General features: G+C 39.8%; 1 pseudogene across 1 annotated transcript in view; it reads left to right on the top strand.

Annotated features, from left to right (window-relative positions):
- The window catches only part of LOC113019261 (integrin alpha-M-like), a 50,525-nt pseudogene extending 40,850 nt beyond the window's left edge, over positions 1 to 9,675 (top strand). Inside the window, exons 35-47 of the transcript XR_013911109.1 lie at positions 39 to 164; positions 1,324 to 1,397; positions 7,428 to 7,569; positions 7,649 to 7,747; positions 7,835 to 7,914; positions 7,999 to 8,085; positions 8,172 to 8,241; positions 8,336 to 8,431; positions 8,541 to 8,621; positions 8,745 to 8,855; positions 9,004 to 9,117; positions 9,197 to 9,307; positions 9,493 to 9,675. The product of XR_013911109.1 is annotated as an integrin alpha-M-like (transcript). The remainder of the gene's footprint in view (positions 1 to 38; positions 165 to 1,323; positions 1,398 to 7,427; positions 7,570 to 7,648; positions 7,748 to 7,834; positions 7,915 to 7,998; positions 8,086 to 8,171; positions 8,242 to 8,335; positions 8,432 to 8,540; positions 8,622 to 8,744; positions 8,856 to 9,003; positions 9,118 to 9,196; positions 9,308 to 9,492) is intronic.
- The last annotated feature ends 11,909 nt before the right edge of the window (positions 9,676 to 21,584 follow it).

Consider the following 21,584-nt stretch of genomic DNA (forward strand, 5'->3'; position numbering starts at 1 on the left):
ACACTGAATCTAAACTCAGCACTCATCTCTTCTTGCAGGCTTGTCCAGAAGATGCTCTCAATTCACTTTCCAATGAGCTCAAATTCAAGTTTGATGGTTTGCCCTCAAACACAAATCTCAGACCAAGCCTTGCCCAGCAGGCTCAAACAGCAACCATTCATCCTGTAAGTAATCTTTATAGGTACTTTATTAACCAGATATCTGAGGGCAGTCTTTATAAAATTATTTTCCTCAATTGTGTTTTTTATTGGCATACACTTGAAGAATACCTTCTGGAGAGATTCAATTGAAGTACTGGAAGTACATGCATCAACATCCCTGCAGTGGAATCCCACTGCAATAAATGCAAGCTGCTTTCCAGAATATTATTAGGAACTTTATTCCCAGTACCAACAGCAGGCACAGCTACATATTTGGGGTCATTACTCAAAAAAAGTTGCATATTAGAAATTAATCGTTAGTAATCCAAAATGCTACAAAATTACTAAAGTAGTTTATTACACTGATCATTACATTATTTTCTTGTTACTCCATGAAATGACCCAAAATGCATTGTCTCATAATTATAAGTAAATAATATAAATCTTAGGCTACAGTCTGACACGCCAATGCAATCCCTATCCCAATGAGAAAACACATATGATCTTTCCTTTAGTGTTTACATATAAACACAAGAGATTTTGAAATGGTTGCAACATTGATTCTCCTTTATAAACATTAATGGATAGAAATGGAGGCTTCAAGCTCGACTGCTAATCACTTCCTTTCTTACCTGACTGGGCTATGCTCAGCTTTAACGTTCCTCTGTTGGCTAGTTTTTTTTGCTAGCATGCTGTCTGCGAAGATGCTTCCAATAATCCAATTAGTGTTAGCTGTGCAAACAGCTGCTGTTTCTGTCCTGGATGCAGTTTGCATTTTACCATTGCAGTTTTCTCTCCTCTCCTCTCTTTCTACTGTAGATCACTCAACTATTTCGCTCCTCCCGCACACAAAGTGAAATGAGCTAATTTTAGCACAAGTGCACAGGAAGAAAACCAATTTTCTTTGATATTTTCTGTCCAACCAACCAGCAGATAACTAAAGAAAACTTTGCAACACTAGTAACAATATAATTGTAATTGAAGTTTAATTACTGAATTCAGTACCGTAACACATTACATTACTGCATTACTGAAAAATATAAGGCTACTTTTTACTTTATCTTACACCCGGCATTGGGTAGAACACACAAATTGTTTGTTGGATTCATCTGTAAAACGTTTACATTTATTCTGTGAATAATGTGTAATATAAATGTTTTTGACATCACACTCTCTTCCACAGTTAGGGTTTGAGATCAACTGTGGAACTGACAACAAATGTGTTGATAACCTGAAAGTGGATTTCAACTTCACCAGGTGAGGCAGAATTACAAAACTTTGTTTAGCTTTGCTTGTGTTTTTAGTCACTTGCTAGGTTTCATAACATGTAACATGTATTTCATAAGTTGTACACTCGAAAGACACTTAAAACTTCAATTTTGAAGCACATAGATATTTTGGGACAGTTTGGTATTTAGTCTCCATCATTTTATCCTAATAAAAGAGACAACAATGATAACACACACACACACAATGGTGGTAGTATGTGATTGAGAGATTACCACGACATATTAAGATTAAAGAAACAAACCCAACAATGGCAGGGAATATTTATTTCAAAATTATACCAATCCCCAAGAAGGCATTGAGGTTCACTAAACCTTAGACACTGTCATGAATACTGGACCCAGAAGCAGACTCAACACAAATTTAGCAGCGAACTATATACATTTTATTTCTTTTGTGAGAAAACAATAGCAAACTCTGAAAGTGAAAGTTAAACTCAGGCCTGAGGAAACAGGAGCAAATATGGAGGTGAGTGGGGAGAGAAGCTGTGATTGGGACCGTGGGAAACCTGAAACAGAAGAGGAAACAATTACTTAGCTGCAGGGAAGCAGAGGAGAGACAGCAAAGCAGGATAATGATGCTGCGTGCTTACTGTCAGAGCCAGACCGCGGAGCTCGAAGGGGGAAAACGTTTGTGAGAGAATCTAGAGGGATGAAGTTACAGAGACTGTTATCCAGTGTGCAGGGCAGGCAGGTAGGACCACTGAGAGTGGCTGAACGGAGCAGCAGGCCGTACTGGTTGATGTAGTCCTCCTGTGATTGCCTGTGGATGGAATTCAAGTGCGATGCTGGTGGCCCCGCCCAAGGGTGTAACCGAAGAGCCATCCAGAAACATCCAGCACAATGCTCCCACAAACCATGACAGACAGAAACATAGCTCAAATCATTGAGATGTTGGTTTATTGACAGTTATTAAAGAAACAAGAAATCAGTGAAAGGCAACGAGCAAGGCTGGGTATACTTGTATGACCGTGGTTTGGTTTTCCCAGCTAGATTAGAGGGTTGCTTTCCTACGCCATTGGGTTTGAAAACACATCTGACTGTCAGTGTACCCAGCTTTCTTGAAGTCCCTGTATGGGGTGGTTCAAGATGCCTCTCCTGGGGACTAACCAACTAATGCTGAAGGGTATGCTCCAAGGGACCACACTCTTCATCCCTCCTCCACGAAGGTGGAAAGTAGAGCTCATCTATTAGTTGAACTGTGGATCCAGGAAAAAAAATGCAGTTGTTCTCATAATCATGGAACACCGGACCAGCTCTTGACCCAAGTGAGGTTGTGTGAAAGTGTAATGGGACCAATGGGTCCAACCTGTCTACATATGCTTTGGAGAACTATTGGAGAAGGCATTGATGCGTATCCCTTGGGGAATCTTATGGGGGTTTGGTTTGGCTGCTACTGTTACGGGCCATTCAGTCCCTGCACAACCATAAGAGTAGTATGCCAGACCGTTTCCTGGTGAGCATTGAGCTCTTCTAGGACTGTCCTTTGCTACCAATTCTGTTCACAACTTTTATGACCTCATCAGGTGATGACCTCCAGTGTACACTATGGTGGTTTGCAGTTGAGTGTGAAGTAGATGAAATGAGAATCAACATCAGAAGTCTGAGACCATAGGCCTCAGCTGAAACAGTGGGGGTGTGCTCACTTTGTGTTAGGGGCAAGTAATAGGAGAGTGGAGAGGGATATTGACAGGCGGATTGACATGGCAACTACAGTGATGTGGATGCTGTACTGGTCTGTTGTAGCAAAAAAAATCTATTTCCCACCCATCACCTATGGCTGTGAGGTCTGGGAATTGCCCAAAAGAATACGGCAGAAATGAGCTTTCTCCAAAAGAGAATGACTTCTGCAGAGTCATTTGAGAGGATATCAGAGTAGAGCTGCTACTCCTCTCTACTGAAATGAACCAGTTGAGGTGGGTCAGCATCTGACTAAGACACCTAGAGACATCCATTCTGATTACTAGAGATTACTAGAGAGCGCTTATTTGACCTGGGAATGCTTTGATGACTGGATGAGCTGAAGGAGCTGGCTGCGAGAAAGAACTCAGGGCATTTCTGCCTAGACAGAGGCCTCCATGATCCACACCTGGATAAGAGTCCGAAAATCAATGGATGGTAATTAGGGGTTTTGATAATCGATTTATCGATTTAAAATCGATTCTGGCTTTGATAATGTGATATCGATTCATTAAAATCCTGAATCGATTTTTTAATATAAATTTATTTTGCCCAAAACGCCAGAATCTCAGGTTAAACCTCACAAAATTTCGACAACCACCAAACAGCTAAACAGTAAATGAGAGCAGGTACATGGATTCTGCACAAAGACGTAAACACAAAGCGCGGACCCGCCGACAGATCAAAAGCAGCGAGATGTCGCTTTTCTCACCCAACGGCATGGGCAGGGTCGGGGCTGAAAGCCGACAGCTCACCAATTCTGATCCGTCGGCAGGTCCGCGCTTTTTTGTTTACGCCCTTTTTGCGCTGATTCTGAAGCTGCAGGTTTAATCACTCACCAAACAATATTGACTGAACCAGCAGAGAAAGAAGATCCAAACTACACTTCACATAAACATCGTCATGAATTCACTCTTACTTTTGCTGTTTTGCTTCCACCACGATAAAATCACACTTCATGCACAGCTCTCTCACTCCCCCCCCCCCCCCTCTCTGTACTCCAAGAACAGTTTCCCATCTAAATCTCTGTTTTCTGCATTATTCGCTTGCTTGTTACGCACAAGTCTACCGTTGTTTACAGCGCTGTCGGCCACTGTTTTTGTTCCTTTTAGTTACTTCCGAAAAGAAAACCTAATTTCTGCCGTTCAACAGGCTACTGAACAAATTTAAACTTTTACAATTATGCAAAATGGAAAACGCTCAGCAGTGTCTCTAATAAAACCGCTGTAACTTCAGAGGTAATGTTCATATGTTGATTCATGGTTTTCTTTCGTTTTTGATGTACTGCAGAATATTTGTATAAAATCCCAGGCCAGGAAAATCACCTTCATGTTTTTCTGTGTTTTATCTTCAGCTACTTTGACACAAAGGCATCTGCTGTGATGCTCACACCTTTGATAAAGTCTTGCGAGTGTCAGCTTTCTTATTATAGATACAAAAATATGTAAATGTTCTGATCTGAATTATAATATTTCTGACTGTCTGAGGCAAAATTTCCCATATTCAAATTTAATTGAATCGAATCATGGATCAAATCGATTCGGGACCTTGTGAATCGGAATCGAATCGATTCTAGTAATCAGTGACGATACCCAGCCCTAACGGTAATACCTTTTTTCATAATGCATCATCAGTTATTTTTTGTGTTTTATGATCACCAGCAAATGACAGCAAATTAAAATAATATAGGGAGCTTCCTGACTGCCAATATTGATGCATGATGGCGCCGGTGTGTGTGGCTTGCCATCTGTCTCTGTCAATTTTGTTTTGTACAATTTGTGCCACCCAAATCAACTCGCAACTGGTATATGAACGCCAAAAACTTTTTGATCTTCAATGTTTTCTGACTAATCAGCAAGGACAAACAACAGGGTATCCACCATCCCTGGCTGATGTTCCTGCTTACCTGCTACGTGGAGCACTTCCTCCTGCTCCGACGCATCGTAAATGTGCCGGTCGGCTAGTGAAGCTTAAAGCCTGCCTTGCTTTTTCTTTAGCGGCTGCTCCAGTGGATTATAGTCTGTTCCATCACATCTCAAGGCGTCTCCTGGAGCATGTTGCCCCTTGTCTGGTTCCTGTCGTAAGCTTGGGTGCACGTGAGCCTGCTCGCCAATGTTTTATACGTCTTGGGCGTCGTGGAATAAACTTTGTGAATTTGCGGTCATTAACTTGGGCTTCACAGACAACTTCTTCCCAGACTCCAGTTCCAACGAGGATGGCTTTTATAAATGCCCGGTCCATAGCAAGTAAAACGTTTGTCATAAACGATTTCTTTTCTTCAAATGATTTGAATCTCCTTTTTGTGACTGAGACAGGGATGAAAATTGGTGAGTCTAGCTTCATTTCTGAACTATTGCCCTCCGACTGCTCATTTTTAAATGCTCCAAGGATATCGGGCAGAGGAGGAGGAATATTGACAGTTTTTAAAAATAACTTTAATTGCAAGCAACTCCATGTACCGGTTCCCCCCTCCAGTTTTGAACTGTTGATGTTTGAACTGGGACGTCTTCAACCGGTTGTGTGTGTGGTAATCTACCGACCACCGAAGTTTAACAAAGACTTTTTAAATGACTTTTCATGTTTCTTGGCTGACATTGTGCCTAAATATGATCGGATTTTAATAGTTGGTGATTTTAATATTCATGTCTGTTGCTCTGATGGTCTGCTTGCTCAGGAGTTTTTAAATCCTATTCAGTCTTTTAACTTTGTACAGTCCGTACAAGGCCCTACACACCAGCAGGGGCACACTCTTGACCTGGTGTTATCGTGTGGTTTATCTGTTTTTAATTTGGAAATTGGGGATTCTGTGTTTTCTGATCACAAACCTGTTTTATTTGACATTTCTCTTGTGCATGAGTTTAAAGCTCGCGCTCCACCCAGGCGCTGCCGAATCTTTAATTCTTCCACTGCTGCGCTCTTCTCCTCAACTTTTATAGAAAAAAAATGCTTTTATTGACCCTGAAATTAGTTTAGGACTTAGTCTGGATGAGCTGCTATTGCAGTTCCAAGAAACCTGTACTGAAACCCTAAACATTATGGCCCCACTAAAAGTTGAAAAGTGTTAAAATTGAAAATTTTGAGTCCACCTCAGCCCCCCTTTCTTGTGGGGTGCCCCAGGGCTCAATCCTTGGCCCTCTTCTTTTTTCATCATACCTGCTCCCTTTGGGGTCTATTTATAGAAAACATGAAATATCCTTTCACTGTTACGCAGACGACTGCCAAATTTATTTGCCTTTAGCACCAAATCGCCCAGGCTCCATCCAAATCCTTTTAAACTGCCTTGAAGATGTCAAAGCTTGGATGGCTCTGAACTTTTTGAGTTTCAATGAGAGTAAAACGGAGGTGATTGTATTTAGACCTAATAATATTTCATGCAACCCGCTTGTAAATTATGGTTGGCTAGGGTCTTATATCAAGCAGCATGTGACAAACTTGGGAGTCATTATGGACTCAGATTTTAAATTGAACAAACATATTAATTCAGTGTTGCAAAAAAGCTTTTTCCAGCTGAGGCAAATAGCAAAGCTGAAGCCAGTTTTGTCAAGACGTGACACGGAGAAGGTAATACATGCCTTTATTTCAACACAGCTTGACTATTGCAATGCACTTTATGTTGGAGTCAGCCAAGGGTCTCTTGCTCGTCTTCAGCTCGTTCAAAATGCTGCTGCCCACCTCTTAACTGGTACCCACAGGCATGATCATGTAACACCTATCCTGTCTTCTCTTCACTGGCTTCCTGTTCATCACAGAATTAATTTCAAAGTCCTAACACTGGTTTATAAATGCCTTAATGGTCTTGCTCCCCCATACCTTTCAGAGTTACTTCAGCCGTATATTCTTTCACGGACCCTCAGATCAGCTGACCAGCTGCTGTTGGTTGTCCCAAAATCAAGGCTCAAATGCAGAGGAAAGCGAGCCTTTTCAATTATGGCCCCAAAACTTTGGAATACGCTGCCTTTAAATATTAGACAGGCATTTTTGTTTCCTGTTTTTAAAGCGCTTTTGAAAACACACCTTTTTTCGATAGCGTTCAGACTGGCGTGAGTTGATATTTGTATGCGTTGTGTTGACATTGATAGTTTGTGTTTTATTATGTTTTATATAAGTGTCAGTGGTTTATCTTGTGTTTTACACTGTGTTTTTGTACAGCACTTTGGGCAAACCTTTCGTTTTTAAATGTGCTATATAAATAAATTGGATTTGGATTTGAATATTAATATGTTAGTATTCAACACAAAGCTATACTATATTTAGCCTCCTACAACTTCAGCATCACAGTGCAGTCTTGCTTTATTCTTCCTTTATTCTTGTCCTCTGTCAGATCCTTAGAGGTTAAAGTGGGCATTGATGAGCTTTTGAATGTCACAGTCTCAGTGGAGAACAGAGGGGAAAACTCCTACAACAGCCGTGTTATTCTCACGTATCCAGCTGGACTCTCTTACAGGAAGTTCACCATTCAGCAGGTAATGTGTCAGGATCAAGTTCATCATTGATTTGCTGCTCTCCCAGTGCATCCAGCAGTCATTTTATTTTCTAATAAAGGGAAGAATTGAGTGCAATTCCTTGGACAGTGAAGATGGTTTATCCCGTGGAAGGACAGACTGTACTATTGACAAGCCAATTTTCAAGAGCAGAACTAAGGTTTGTTATTGTGGTATGATTTGTCTGTTAACTTCTACACAGTTTAACAAAATGAGCAATCACTCTCTCTTCTTCAATTCAATCAAGGCTTTCTTCATTGTCTCATATGGTATCGAAACAAACGCTCAACTAGAGAGGAAGATCTTTATCACTGCTAATGCCACCAGGTACTGTTCATTTAGTAGAGGTCCTTCTCATTTAAGCAATAACCCCACAGACACAGTACAAATCATTTCACTTCTTTCTTTCAGTGGAAATCAGGAGAACGCTACAACCAGTGAAATCTACAAAAATAAATGGATTGATGTGAAATACAGCATTTTCATGACATTTGAAAAGTATGTGTTGTTCTGTTCGTTATAAGATGAATTACACATTTTGTTTTACACAGTATGTATTTAATGTTTAAAATATATCTGTTTAGCTCCTTCAGTTACAGCAATTTCACTTTTGGGATGAATAATTTGCAGATACCAGTCCAACAATTAATCAAGGTAAAATGTAATAAAATATAATAAATATGACTGTGTGAATTAGACTTAACCATAATAGTGTTTGACTGCTTTTTCTTTACTCCCCATGTTTTAGGTAACAAATGATATCAGAGCGTTTAATTTCACTGTGGTGATCAAGGTTCCAGTGAAGCTTGGTGAAAAAGAGATTTGGGTATTGAGCAGCCTACAGGTAATATATGTGTGAGAAGATCTAAAAATGGGTCAGATTTAGCTGTGTGATGGGTGAATGAGGTAAAAACAGGACCAATCACCCTGACATTATTTTAAATGTATTTCAGATTGTAGACTGTCAGACAGAAAATGATGAAGAACCAAGTGTCAAAGATTTTGTTCCACAGATACAAAAGGATAAAGTGGTGGTAAGTATCCGTCTGTACTTTTGCTACCTACCTGTTAAAACTGAACCATGGTACTGATTCAAAACACAACATTGTACTGAATACAAGATTTGTTTCATTCAGTCTTCTTTAAATCACCCACAGGACTGCTCTGTAGCCATGTGCAGAGTGTTCAAGTGCAACACCTTCATGGGAAGACTGCAGAGTAGGACATACGAAATCTCTGCCAATCTCAGTTCAGGATGGATAGAGCAGGTAATTAAAGAATAGTTTTTTAAAATTGTTTCATTAATACTTTTCCTGAGTATGTATGAGTACTTTGGTTAAATCTTCAGATATAACCATTTTACAGTTAAATCAAATAATACCTAATTTAGGCTTAACTCATTTCATTTTTTCTAAGATTGGACTTCAATCTGCCAAATTCCTCTTGACCAGTACAGCCACTGTGGATTATGACCAAAGCCAGTACATCTACTTTTCAACAGTGTCTAACAACAATCCTCCTGTTCGCAAGGTGATTTAGCATTACTTTCTCTTGTTTGAGTTACACAAGAGCTTGAATATCATCCACATTCTGTTACCTTATCTCTCAGATTATAGTCGAGGTAGAAGTGTATCCTCAGACAAATTTCACCAAAGAGATTATAGGAGGATCCCTGGGAGGGTTGGCTTTTCTGGCTTTACTCACTGCTGGCCTGTATAAGGTGAAAGACTCTTCTTACACTTTTTCAACTCATCACACAGCTGTGAAAGGTTTTTAGAGAGTATGTCTAATTTTTTAAACAAAGTTCAAGAGTTTATATTTACTCATGTAGTTATTTGCTTTAATTTTGAATGTAAGTCTAATGAATAATCTCTGCACTTTCATTTTTTCCCCTTGCACTCCTAGGCTGGGTTTTTCAAGAGTAAATATTCACAGATGATGAATGAAAATGCAGAGACCGATCTGGAACCGGGAACTGATGGAAATGAATCCCAAACAGAATAACAAAGCTCATATTTGTTGTTGTAGATTTACTGTAAAGTTAAAACAAACATTAAACAAGTAAGGAAATTTGTGTTTGGTTGATTATCCCTTTGTTGTAACAGTTCTTGTTAAAAAAAATCTTATAGTGTGGGAAAGCATTTTTATAGCTGGAACGGTCTGCTGGTGTCTGCTCCAAGCAGGCCACATTTGACTGATCTGGATAGAGCTTTAGTGCTTTAGGGCAACCTCAAACTAGTTTTCCGCATAACTAAGCTACATCAATATTTTGAGTGAGCCCCAGTACCATCTCCAATTCTAAGGCCAAGTTCCGTATAGTGGGGGATGTCAGAGACTGGCTGCAAAGAAGAAAACATCACAAGAAGACAGTTTTCTCGCCTTGCCAGCACTTAGGAACTGTAGACAGTCATCTACAACTCTGCACTCAAGGTTTGCAGGACAGCATGGTCAATGGCTCCCGACACAGACAATCTGGAAGGGATTGCACACAGCTAGTCTCATGGGGCTACCAGGAAGCCTACCATGCCTGCACTTAACTATCAGCCCTGTTTGCACTGGTATCTGCAACATGCACTAGAATCAAAACGTGGAGGGACGTAGTTTTCAGCAATGAGTCCAAATTCTGCCTACACCAGTTGGATCTTAGGATCAAAGTATGGAAAAGATTTTGACAACGCTATGAGAACTCTGTGCTGATTGCTGGTGGAGGCAGTGTGATAGCGTGGTGAAGCATCTCCCTCACTGGAAAAAGCAGTGCTTGTCATCACTGGAAGCCATTTCAGTGCAGAGAAATATCAAGATGAGATTCTGCAACCAGTGGCAGTCCCATATCTCCAAAGACTGGACCAAACTCTAGCCTCAAGAAGACAATCCTCGCCTCTACAGAGTGGGTACTTTCAACATTTGGGAGCGGAAAGGATGTAGTAGCCTACCTTGAGACTCCAAGGTAAACTTTACACAGACAGAACACACAGCAAAATAAGGGTAGATCACAACACCGACAAACTGAAACACAGGGCTTAAATACACTCAACAAAAATATAAACGCAACACCTTTGTTACTGCTCCCATTCCCCATGGGATGGACATAGAGACCTAAAATTCATTCCAGATACACAATATAACCATCCCTCCCAAACAGTGGTCACAAATCAGTCCAAATGTGTGGTAGTGGGCACATCTGCTATATTGAGATAATCCATCCCACCTCACAGGTGTGCCACATCAGGATGCTGATCTGACATCATGAGTAGTGCACAGGTGTACCTCAGACTGCCCACAACAAAAGGCCACCCTGGAATGTGCAGTTTTTTGCGCTATTGGGGGTCTGGGGACCCAGAACCGGTCAGTATCTGGTGTGACCACCATTTGCCTCATGCAGTGCAACACATCGTCGCATGGAGTCTATCAGATTGTCAATTGTGGCCTGTGGAATGTTGGTCCACTCCACTTCAATGGCTGTGCGAGGTTGTTGGATATTCGTGGGAACTGGTACACGCTGTCGTATACGCCGGTCAAGCACATCCCGAACATGCTCAATGGGTGACATGTCCGGTGAGTATGCTGGCCATGCAAGAACTGGGACATTCTCAGCTGCCATCTGCCCTGAACAATGTGAACCATGATTCATCCGTGAAGTGCACACCTCTCCAACGTGCCAGACGCCATCGAATGTGAGCATTTGCCCACACAAGTCTGTTACGGCGACGAGCTGGAGTCAGGTCAAGACCCCGATGAGGACGACGGGCATGCAGTTGAGCGTCCCTGAGACGGTTTCTGACAGTTTGTGCAGAAATTGTTTGGTTGTGCAAACCAATTGTTCCAGCAGCTGTCTGGGTGGCTGGTCTCAGACGATCTTGGAGGTGAACCTGCTGGATGTGGAGGTCCTGGGCTGGTGTGGTTACACGAGGTCTGCGGTTGTGAGGCCGGTTGGATGTGCTGCCATATTCTCTGAAACGCCTGTGGAGATGGCTTATGGTTGAGAAATGAACATTCAATGCACGGGCGACAGATCTGGTTGACATTCCTGCTGTCAGCATGCCAATTGCACGCTCCCTCATTGCTTGTGGCATCTGTGGCATTTTGCTGTGAGACAAAACTGCACATTCCAGGGTGGCCTTTTGTTGTGGGCAGTCTGAGGTACACCTGTGCACTACTCATGATGTCAGATCAGCATCCTGATGTGGCACACCTGTGAGGTGGGATGGATTATCTCAATATAGCAGATGTGCCCACTACCACACATTTGGACTGATTTGTGACCACTGTTTGGGAGGGATGGTTATATTGTGTATCTGGAATGAATTTTAGGTCTCTACGTCCATCCCATGGGGAATGGGAGCAAAAACAAAAGTGTTGCGTTTATATTTTTGTTCAGTGTACATAGAGGGAGCAATCAGGGAATAGGAGTAACAGGAGGGAAACACAGCTGGGGCAAATCAGGCCTAACGAAACAGGGGAAGCAAAACCAGATACATTAACATAAGACATGGACCTTCAAAATAAAACAGGAAACATAACACAGACTGAACTTACAGACGCAGACTGACAGGCAGGCACTACAACAGAGGGAACAGAGACATGGGACCAGGGCAGACACAGACACTGACTGGACACGGGGATATAGCAGACAGGGGAGACAGCAGCTAAGGATTACACAGAGACATAAACCATAAAAAAGAACTCTAACAAAGAAACCAAAGACTAGAAATGATAAATAATATAGTAAACTCAAAACCCTGGGTCAACGACCCAGGCATCCTAACACTGATATGCACTTACGAGGACATTATACTGCTACTGTTCTATCGAAATTTTATATGAATATCCTCATATATGGCTCTCATTTTTCTTAGAAACAAAGATTAGGTAAAAAAAAAAAATCTGTCAATTCTTTGTTTTTACTTTCATCAGGTCCCAATCAGCCCAAATATCAAAGAGAAATTAAAAATGCATGCTGTGGAAGAGTTTGGGTCTTAGGAGGATAAAACACAAATTTCCATACTTTTTTGTATTAAGTATATATGAAAGACCTGCCTGATATTTTAAGGAATGAATATGGTGTGCAGCAGTGTCCATGCTACCACATTTGATTCTTTAAGCCAGGGGTGTCGAACTCCAGGCCTCGAGGGCCGGTGTCCTGCAGGTTTTAGATATCACCCTGTTTCAACACACCTGAATCAAATGATTAGTTCATTACCAGGGTTGTGGAGAACTTTAAGACATGTTGAAGAGGTAATTTAGCCATTTAAATCAGCTGTGTTGGACCAAGGACACATCAAAAACATGCAGGACACCGGCCCCTAAGGCCTGGAGTTCAACACCTGTGCTTTAAGCAAACAAAAGATCACTCATTCCCTATAACCTATAACTTCTTCAAGACTGAATAATTGTTGAAATTAAACCATCTGAGCAGACAAAAAGTTTGGATACTCAAATAAAATGGACAATAATTAAATGTAGTGACCTACCTGAGCAGATGGAGTGAATTTTTGGCAAAGTCCTGCCATGCATTATGGTAGGAAGTGTCTTTTCCAAGTGACCCTATGTTTTTTGAAGAATCTTACGGCTCAGTGAAAGTTTCCATGTTTGAATGTATGCAAACACTATATGTTAATCATGTAAACTGTATTTAATGGTTCCATTCAATTCAATTTTATTTATGTAGCACCAAGTCACAACAACAGTCGATTTAGATCAGGGTGCTCTATATTGTAAAGTTAATAAAAAACCTTCCATGCCATCATGTAGACTACTGCAAAATGTATGAAAATCAACATATATGCTGAAAAGTACTAAAAAAAAAAGCTATTTTTGTTAAACTGAAGAAGGTGACTTGATTCATTCATGCTGCTTTAGGTCATGCTACCTGGGTTGTTTGCCCATTGTCTTTGTGTTTTTTGACTCTTGGACCTTGCTTTTTATTGTGGTGATTTATTTTTCTTAGTCTTTATTTCATATTATTTAGTTTCCTTGTGCTTTCTAGTTTGTGAATTTCTAGTTCTTAGTTACTTGTTTATTTAGTCTGTTCCCTTTTTGTGTCTGTCACTGTGTGTCCTCCCCAGCATCTCCTGTGTTAGTTATTTGTGCCTGTCTTGTCTCTATGTTTAGCTGTCCGTTTCCTCAGTCATATCTCTGTGTGTCTGTCAGGTTTCTCTCGCCCTCTCTGTCCCTCGCTCTCTGTCTGTTTCCTGTTTTATCGTGATAATCTCTTGTCTTGGTTGTGTTAGCTTTTCTTGTTGTTTTGAGTTTGTTCTCTAGCTTCAGCAGTGAAGTTGTTTGAGTTCAGTTAGTCTGTGTCTGCATTTTGGAGCCTCTCTCTGCCTGCCACACACCTTCACATGACAGACTGGTGAAAAGATGTGCAATTTTTCAGCTTTCTGTTGTGAATTTGTAACAAAAGAAGATTTCTTTTTTCTTCAGTGTTTATTATTTGCCGTACTGTATGTGAGCAGAATTATATGCCATTTTTTTGCATATGATATTATTTCACTTTTAAAAAGAATAAAAACACAATGATAAGATGACAGCAGTATAATGTATTGAACATACACATTCTTGTATAATTAGCTTTTTAGAATAAGGATTATATATATTATATATAGGAAAAATAATGCAGCTTTATTATTATAAATGTAAAGTGCTTCGAAATTGCTAATATAGTTTCTTCAGTTTTAACGGATTATAAACAGCTCTGTTAATACATCAATGTGGAGGCTTATTAAGAGTGTTAATATCTCAGTCACTTTCACATTTCAGTGCAATGATGAATTACATCAAATGCCCACAATAACAATTACTGACTAAGAAGAGCATGATGTGAGCAAGAATTATGAAATAAAAATAGTTTGTGGAGGTAGATAAGTATGTGTTATCTACAATAATAGCACACATGTTTAAACACACACATGCATGCATACACACACGTACACATGCATGTGTGTAAGGAATTCAGCGCAGTATTGAAACGATGTTGAAATAAAGCATTAATTAAGCATAAACTCTTAAAATATTGTAGAGCAGCGGTCCCCAACCTTTTTTGCACCATGGACCGGTTTATTTCTGACAATATTTTCATGGACCGGCCTTTAAAGTGTCGCGAATAAATACAACAAAATAAAACCAGTACCAATTTATTAATAACACACGGGAAAAGACCCAGGGAAACCAAGTTAACAATAAAAAAGATTTTAAAAGATGACAAAAGCAGATCAAAAACCCTAAAAAACCCCCATAAATTTCACACTCGAGACTCAACTCTCGCAGCCCGGTTCTTCACTTTGTGATCTAATTAAAGTTAATGTGTAAGAGAAGATAACTTAAAGGTGGCTATGCATCCGATACAAGTTAGGGACTGAGTTGTAAATAGCAGAAAAATAAATTATCCATAAATGATGAATGGAGTTGATGAATGTCTGTAAAACAGAAGACGCACAGCAAATTTGTTACATATGAGTAAATGTGAATAAGGAGTAACTGTCACCTCCAAAGCATTGTAGTGGTAAGGTGAGATTTGATTTAAGTTTTTCAGTCTGGGTTAAGATTGGAGAAGGTTGGCTACTGCTTGCGAATATCTAAGCAATGTCCCGAGTTGTGGTGGGTATGACCCATGGCACCACGACAGCAAGGGAACCCTTTTAGCTGTTATAACATAAAGGAACTTAAATAAAATTATGGTGTTTTGTGAATCACAAAGTGGTTATAATTCCAGGGACATGTTTACTGTCTACTTTTGGCATACCACACACACTGAAGCTCTGGTGGCTTGTTGAGTTTTGTGGGGTTTGTTGTAGAGGTGTATAACTTCTAAATGTGGTCAGTTTCTTTTTCTGTTTTGATGATCTTTAGACCGATTGTTTACTTCAGTATGTAAGTTCCTGTCAGGCTTTTTGTAGGTTGCTATTTGAGTTTAGCTCTTAAGTGTTTCTTGAATAATAGTTTATTTATTCAGTCCTTGTCTCCGTGTTCAGTGTTTTCCTGTTGTTACTTCCTGTTTTATTTTCTGAGTACCCTGTCTCACAAAATAAAACAGGAAGTTTTGTTATACTTAGTAGAGTTTTACTTCCTCCCAGTTCTTGTCTTGTTTCCACTGTTCCTCCTCACCTCTTGTGTGTACTCAAAGCCTCAGTTTGCGTGTGTTTTTTTATTGGGTCATACTGTATTCCTGCATTCCTCCTAGCTTGCTTTTCCTCCAGTGCCTTTTCTATTTCATTTATTTGCATTCAAGATCTTTTTACCTGCCATAATAAAGACCCACTTTTTTGTCTCCTCTTTTCCTGAATATCATGATAGAAACTTACAAATATGTTTAAACACATGAATTCTCTTCAGTCACTTTTCACTTAACATCCTCAGCACAAACTAAGCAGAGAAGCCCCTGCAGCTGACTGACTGGAAACAGTCAGGTCTACCATCCTTCACTATGAGACTGTCAGGGTAGTTAGGGGAAAATCACTATGTCTACATGTGTCTGTATCTACGGAAGATGATTAAGGCCAAAAATCGAATTTTCATTCAGATGATTTCTTTTTTCAAATCTTTTTTCAAACTTTCAAATCCGGGCATTGTCTGTAATGTTAGGTTTTAGTCATCATCCTCGTACTTCAGGCTTAAAATGTTCAGGGTAATTTATATTATGCCTTGTTTTACTTTTTTTAAAAATGATGAGTCTTTGCATTGTTAAAACTCGATCAACCACAGAGCGTAGCATTTTATTACATTTCTATCTCTTAGATATCACATTAAGAACACAAACACACACACACACACACACACACACACACACACACACACACACACACACACACACACAGAGTGAAAGAGGAATACTTAAAAAAAAACTGACATGAAACCTTCACCTCGGATGTGGGTTGACAAAAGTGCTACATTTTTATCAGTGGTGGACACTTGCAAAAGGAGTGACTTCCTGAAAACCAGTTGTAGTTTGCAAAGATGTGATGAAGCTTCAAATAAACTAGAGTTAGCTGGTTAGTCATGTGGCAGCCAGGCAGGGTTCAGAAATTATTTTAAGGTGCACAAAGAATTACTGAATAACTTGTTTTGTAATCCTAAACTGGATAATACATTGAGTGAGCTATGGCAACATTTGTAAAGTACATGATTTTCCTTTTGGCTGCGTTTGCACATTATGTACCACAACAGAACATCTACTTTGAGTTCTCTTTTTAAACCACAGACATGAAGAAGCCATATAAGGCCTGTTATATTGAACCCATCCTGCTGAAGACGTTTTTCTTAACCCTTACGAGACCCGTTTGGGTCCCTTTTTTCACGAGGGTCTCGTAAGGGTTAATAAAGGAACAAATTTGCAGTCACCTATATAGAGTATAGAATAAAATAGAATAACCCTTTATTGTCACTGTACATGTACAACAAATTGTTGTACTATGTGGTCTTTCAAGCTCCTTGGTGTTGCTGAGTATTGATATGCACACTGATACTTGTGTTTAAAAACTCTCGTAAAAGTTTTTTTATTCAATCAAAAGTAAAACAAGCAAGTAACTATGAAATGTACTCAAAGCACAAATTATAAAGTAACTCTATGGATATTGCTTGGACATTTTGCAATTTTTGTGCAATTCTAATGGAATCTCTTATTACAATAATAAAATTACAGACTCTTCTTCATGATAAATTCTAATAAGTGTACACAAGCAGAGAAAAATAACAATAATTTAAAAATAAATCTATTTGCTGTTGGCTACATTACAGATGGGTTACTGTTGGAGCTAAATTTGATGTGTGTCATCTGGTAAGGTGTGAAAAAGGTGCATGCAGCAGTGTCACTTGTGAACCAGGGTCAGAAATGCATGGAATTAGAGCGAGTAGAAAGCCAAACATTTTTTTTTTTGTAGTTTTTGTTACCAGAGGTCACTTTGTGGATGAATTGTGTTTTTATCATTCAGTTGTTTACTCATCTTTCGCAGTTTTGAAAATCTAGATGACAACGTGTTCAAAGTATTGGAGAATCACAGTTTTTTTTACCAAAACAAGTTTTAAATGACTTCACTTCCCTCCTGTGAACTGTTTGGTGGTTCGTTATCCACTGCAGTAGTAGTCTGCACACCAACACAGAAAAATGAGTTGAGGTCAGCAGGGGTGTGAACACTAAGACTGGTCGTTGTGGTGCAGTGTGGGGAAAAGAATAGTCTTAGAAACAAGTCAAGATACTTTCTCTTGTGAACTCCAGTAGATTTATTTATTTATTACTCTGTTTATTAATTTTCTTTGCTTGTATTTACAGGCTATGATTAGCTGATTGTGCTGCTGCTCTTTGTAGATTTAGCCAAATGAATTCAAAAAGATAAAAGCAGATGTTATATTTCAACTCCTACACGGTATAAAGCTTGCATGAAGGTGGAAGTGAGTGAATCATCAGCTAAATTTAAATGTGTGTCTGTTACTTGTTACACTGACCTTCTTCACCTCAGCTGCTCTTTAACAGCCTGAATTCTATAGAAGTGTAGGTTACATGAACTTAGTCATTTTGGTAATGAAAAAGGTAAGTAAACATATCACAGAGAAGATTTTGCCGACTTTGAGAAGTACTGTACCCCTCATCTCTCTTTGAAACTAATAAGGGTTCATTCATCAGTTTGCACAGTTTATTTTAAAGCATGACCCTTCTCGAACATTGTAAAACAAATAGAAATATGTTGAGGTCTTCGCGTGTGGTGAGTTCACCGATCGACATCTCCGGCTACAGAAAATATCTCTCCTATACATTTCATGCTTTGTTTCTGCAGTTTAATACAGATATTATATTTTTGTATATTTATAAATGTGGCTACATTTATCTGAGAGTCTACTATGTGTGTATGTGTCACGGCTGTGGTGAAGAACGTGTGGGGTGGTGAGAGATGGACCCAAGTGCAGGCACTGACTTTACTGCGAGTGAGCTTTATTTACAGTGGGTGAGATACAAAGAGAAGCAGAATATGGCAAAACTAAACTAAACAAAGACCTAAACTGGGAGGCAATTACAGAAACTAATACAAAGGAACCAAAAACCTCAGTGGAGTGTTGACCAGGGGACAGAAAAGCCTGAGACAAGGAACATGGAGAAATGACATAGATGAAACGCAGACGAACACACAGAGGAAGACAGAACTTAAATATTAAACAGAGGGATAACATGGGAATAAGACATAGGAGGAAAGCAGGGTTGGGAGACATCAAACATGACAAGACCAAGGGGAAGCAAAACTGAAAACATTAACAAAGAACAGGGGGCTATCAAAGTAAAACAGGAAACGTAAGACAGGCACAGAGACATAGACTTCACACTGAAACAAGGAGACATGGCTGACAGGGGAGAAAGAGGGAACATGGATCACCGGAAGAGCACAGAAACCAAGAGACTAGAAATTCTAAATAATAATAAAGGCAACACTGGGTGACCGACCCAGAACCAAGATACTATATTTGTAATTATGTATAGCATGTATGAACGTGTGCACTAACACACTGAGCAGAAGCACAGCAATACAAGCAATTAAAAAAAATTTAATGGAAAGAATTGAACAGAACAGAATTTAATCGTCAAAGTTGGTTGCCCGCCCAAATCATATAGTCTGCTGCTGACACCTCTTATTTCTCTCCTTTCTAACATCTTTCTCCATCTCTGACTGAAGTTATCTCACATGTTTTTCTCTTCCCGTTAAATGCAGCAGCTGTAGCTTTAGCCAGCTGAGCAGTGTCACTGTTCAGGAAACCGCACAGAAAGTTTGTGTGATTACTGATGTTTATTGGGCTGTTTTCAAAGTTACATCTGCCACTTAAACAAAAGCTAAGCCCTAGATATGCCAGCTAGATATAAAAGCACCACAACCACAACTTCCTGACGCTTTTACCCTGTAGAGCTGTGTTAATAACCAATGTTGTAAATAATGCGTAAATGTTTTTGGCTTCTTTTTTCTCTATAATAATAATTAATGATGAATACATCATTAGTGTATCCATCATCAGTGCTTCATTCCTAAAAATAAGTTTGATTTTTGAAACTGAAATGATTTTCAAATCAGTTTTGAGCAACAATATCTGCCATAAAGAGTGGTAAACCAAAAGCAACAAGCTTGAAAAAGTAAGAAGTAGAAACTACATTTGTGTTAAAATATAGGGAGTAAAAGTAACCGGAACTACAGATACCTGAAAATTCTGCTTGAGTACAGTAATGAAGGATTCGCACTTTGTTACTTTGATTGATTGATGCTGTAATCTACCTGAGTCCATTTGTTTATGATGACAATGTACCTGTCTTCTGATGGCTGCTTCCAGCAGGATGACGCACCATATCACCAAGTCCATAAAATTTTTAAATTACTCCTGGAACATGAAAACGAGTTCACTGTAGTTAAACGACTGAAATCAGACACAGGACATGATCCTGAGGCATCCTCCTGATAGGAGATGCCCAGAACACATTGCCAAGGAGGCATTCAGAATGCAACCTCATTCTCAGGCCTCCTTTCAATATGGAGACCATATCTCTAAGGGAGAGTCTAGACACCCTGTAGAGGAAGCTCTTTTTCTCTGTATGTATCGGGGATCTCAAACTTTCAGTCACTACCCACTGCTTGTGGCCATAGTTGATATCAAAAATGCAGATGCTTTTGTGGTCAGCTCTCTCTTCATCTAACAAACTGGTACAGCATCCGCATTATTGCAAATGTTGTACCAACCAGTCTGTCAGTTTCTAGCAAAGATGACAAGATTCTTATAGAACAGCGTCAGGTGCAGCAATTCCTTCCTGACTTGGAGTGGGCACTCCACTTGTTTCTGACTGAGAACTACAGCCTCGCACTTTGGAGGTGCTAAAACTCACCCTGCTTCACATTGAGCTGAAAGCTATCCAGGAGGGCTCTGCCTGAAGAAACCTGATGAATCACATCGTCCATAAAAAGCAGAGAGGTGACCCTGAGGCTGCAAATCCAGTAGCACCTGGCAGAATCCCATGTACACTTTAATATCCTTGACAGGATAAAGAGCTGGCCCAGCGCACCAGGAGGATAATCACACTGTATCTCATAGACCCGAGGTTTGTCTCACAGAGGGAGTCAACATCTTCAGTCCGCTGGTGTAGAGGGTTGTTAACCAAGGCAACCCCACAACATCTACAACCTTGAGAAACTCAGGGCAAAAATCATCCACCACACAAAGACATACCTCACTTACCTCGACTTACTTCGCCCACAGTGATTGGTCATTCACCTCACTTCCTGTATCGGAGGTGTGTGAGTGGGTTTAAGGGGGTGATAATGCCCTTCACGTCACTACATGCCCACTGTATACAGTGTGAACACGAGACCATCTTGCATCAGTCAGTCTCTGTTTATCAAAATCAGGTTAACCATCAGGCTTAGCAAAGGTTGCACATTCACAGAGTCGGGCTTTAGTGCACACGGCGTTCGTTTCAGTTTCTCTCATTCAAATAGCTTATGAAAGAAAACAAACATTTGAAAAGATGTGAAATGTTGCACCTTGGATATGTTAACACTGGTGGGAAGTTGGCGCAAACGAGGATGACTTCATGTAGATTGTAGTCTGATCACCTCAGCATACAACCAGAGACAGCTGGTTATTCCTCTACCATTTAGGTGAGGTTTTAGAAATTCATTATTTTTAGATACTCAAAGTAGTGCTGAACAGTGTTGGGTGTAATGCGTTACTAAGTAACGCGTTACTGTAATTAAATTACTATTCCACTGAAAAAGTAGAGTAACTGATTACTGTTCATTTTTAGGTATTTTAATTACAGTTACTTACAATGTACTTGGGTTACACTGTAAAATAATTAAACTCGCTGAATATCATTATTTAATTTCAATAATTTGTCTTCTAAACGTAGAAGTAAACTCTGCCGCTTTAACATCGCTGTGGTGCAGCTGCACGTCATTTCGCGCCAGTTTGCTGCATAGTCGTATTCTAAAGTGGAAGATCTCGGACTCGGCTGAAGCATGTGGCTGTTTTATGAAATG

This window comes from Astatotilapia calliptera, chromosome 8, assembly GCF_964374335.1.
Source record: "Astatotilapia calliptera chromosome 8, fAstCal68.1, whole genome shotgun sequence".
Taxonomy (NCBI): domain Eukaryota; kingdom Metazoa; phylum Chordata; class Actinopteri; order Cichliformes; family Cichlidae; genus Astatotilapia; species Astatotilapia calliptera.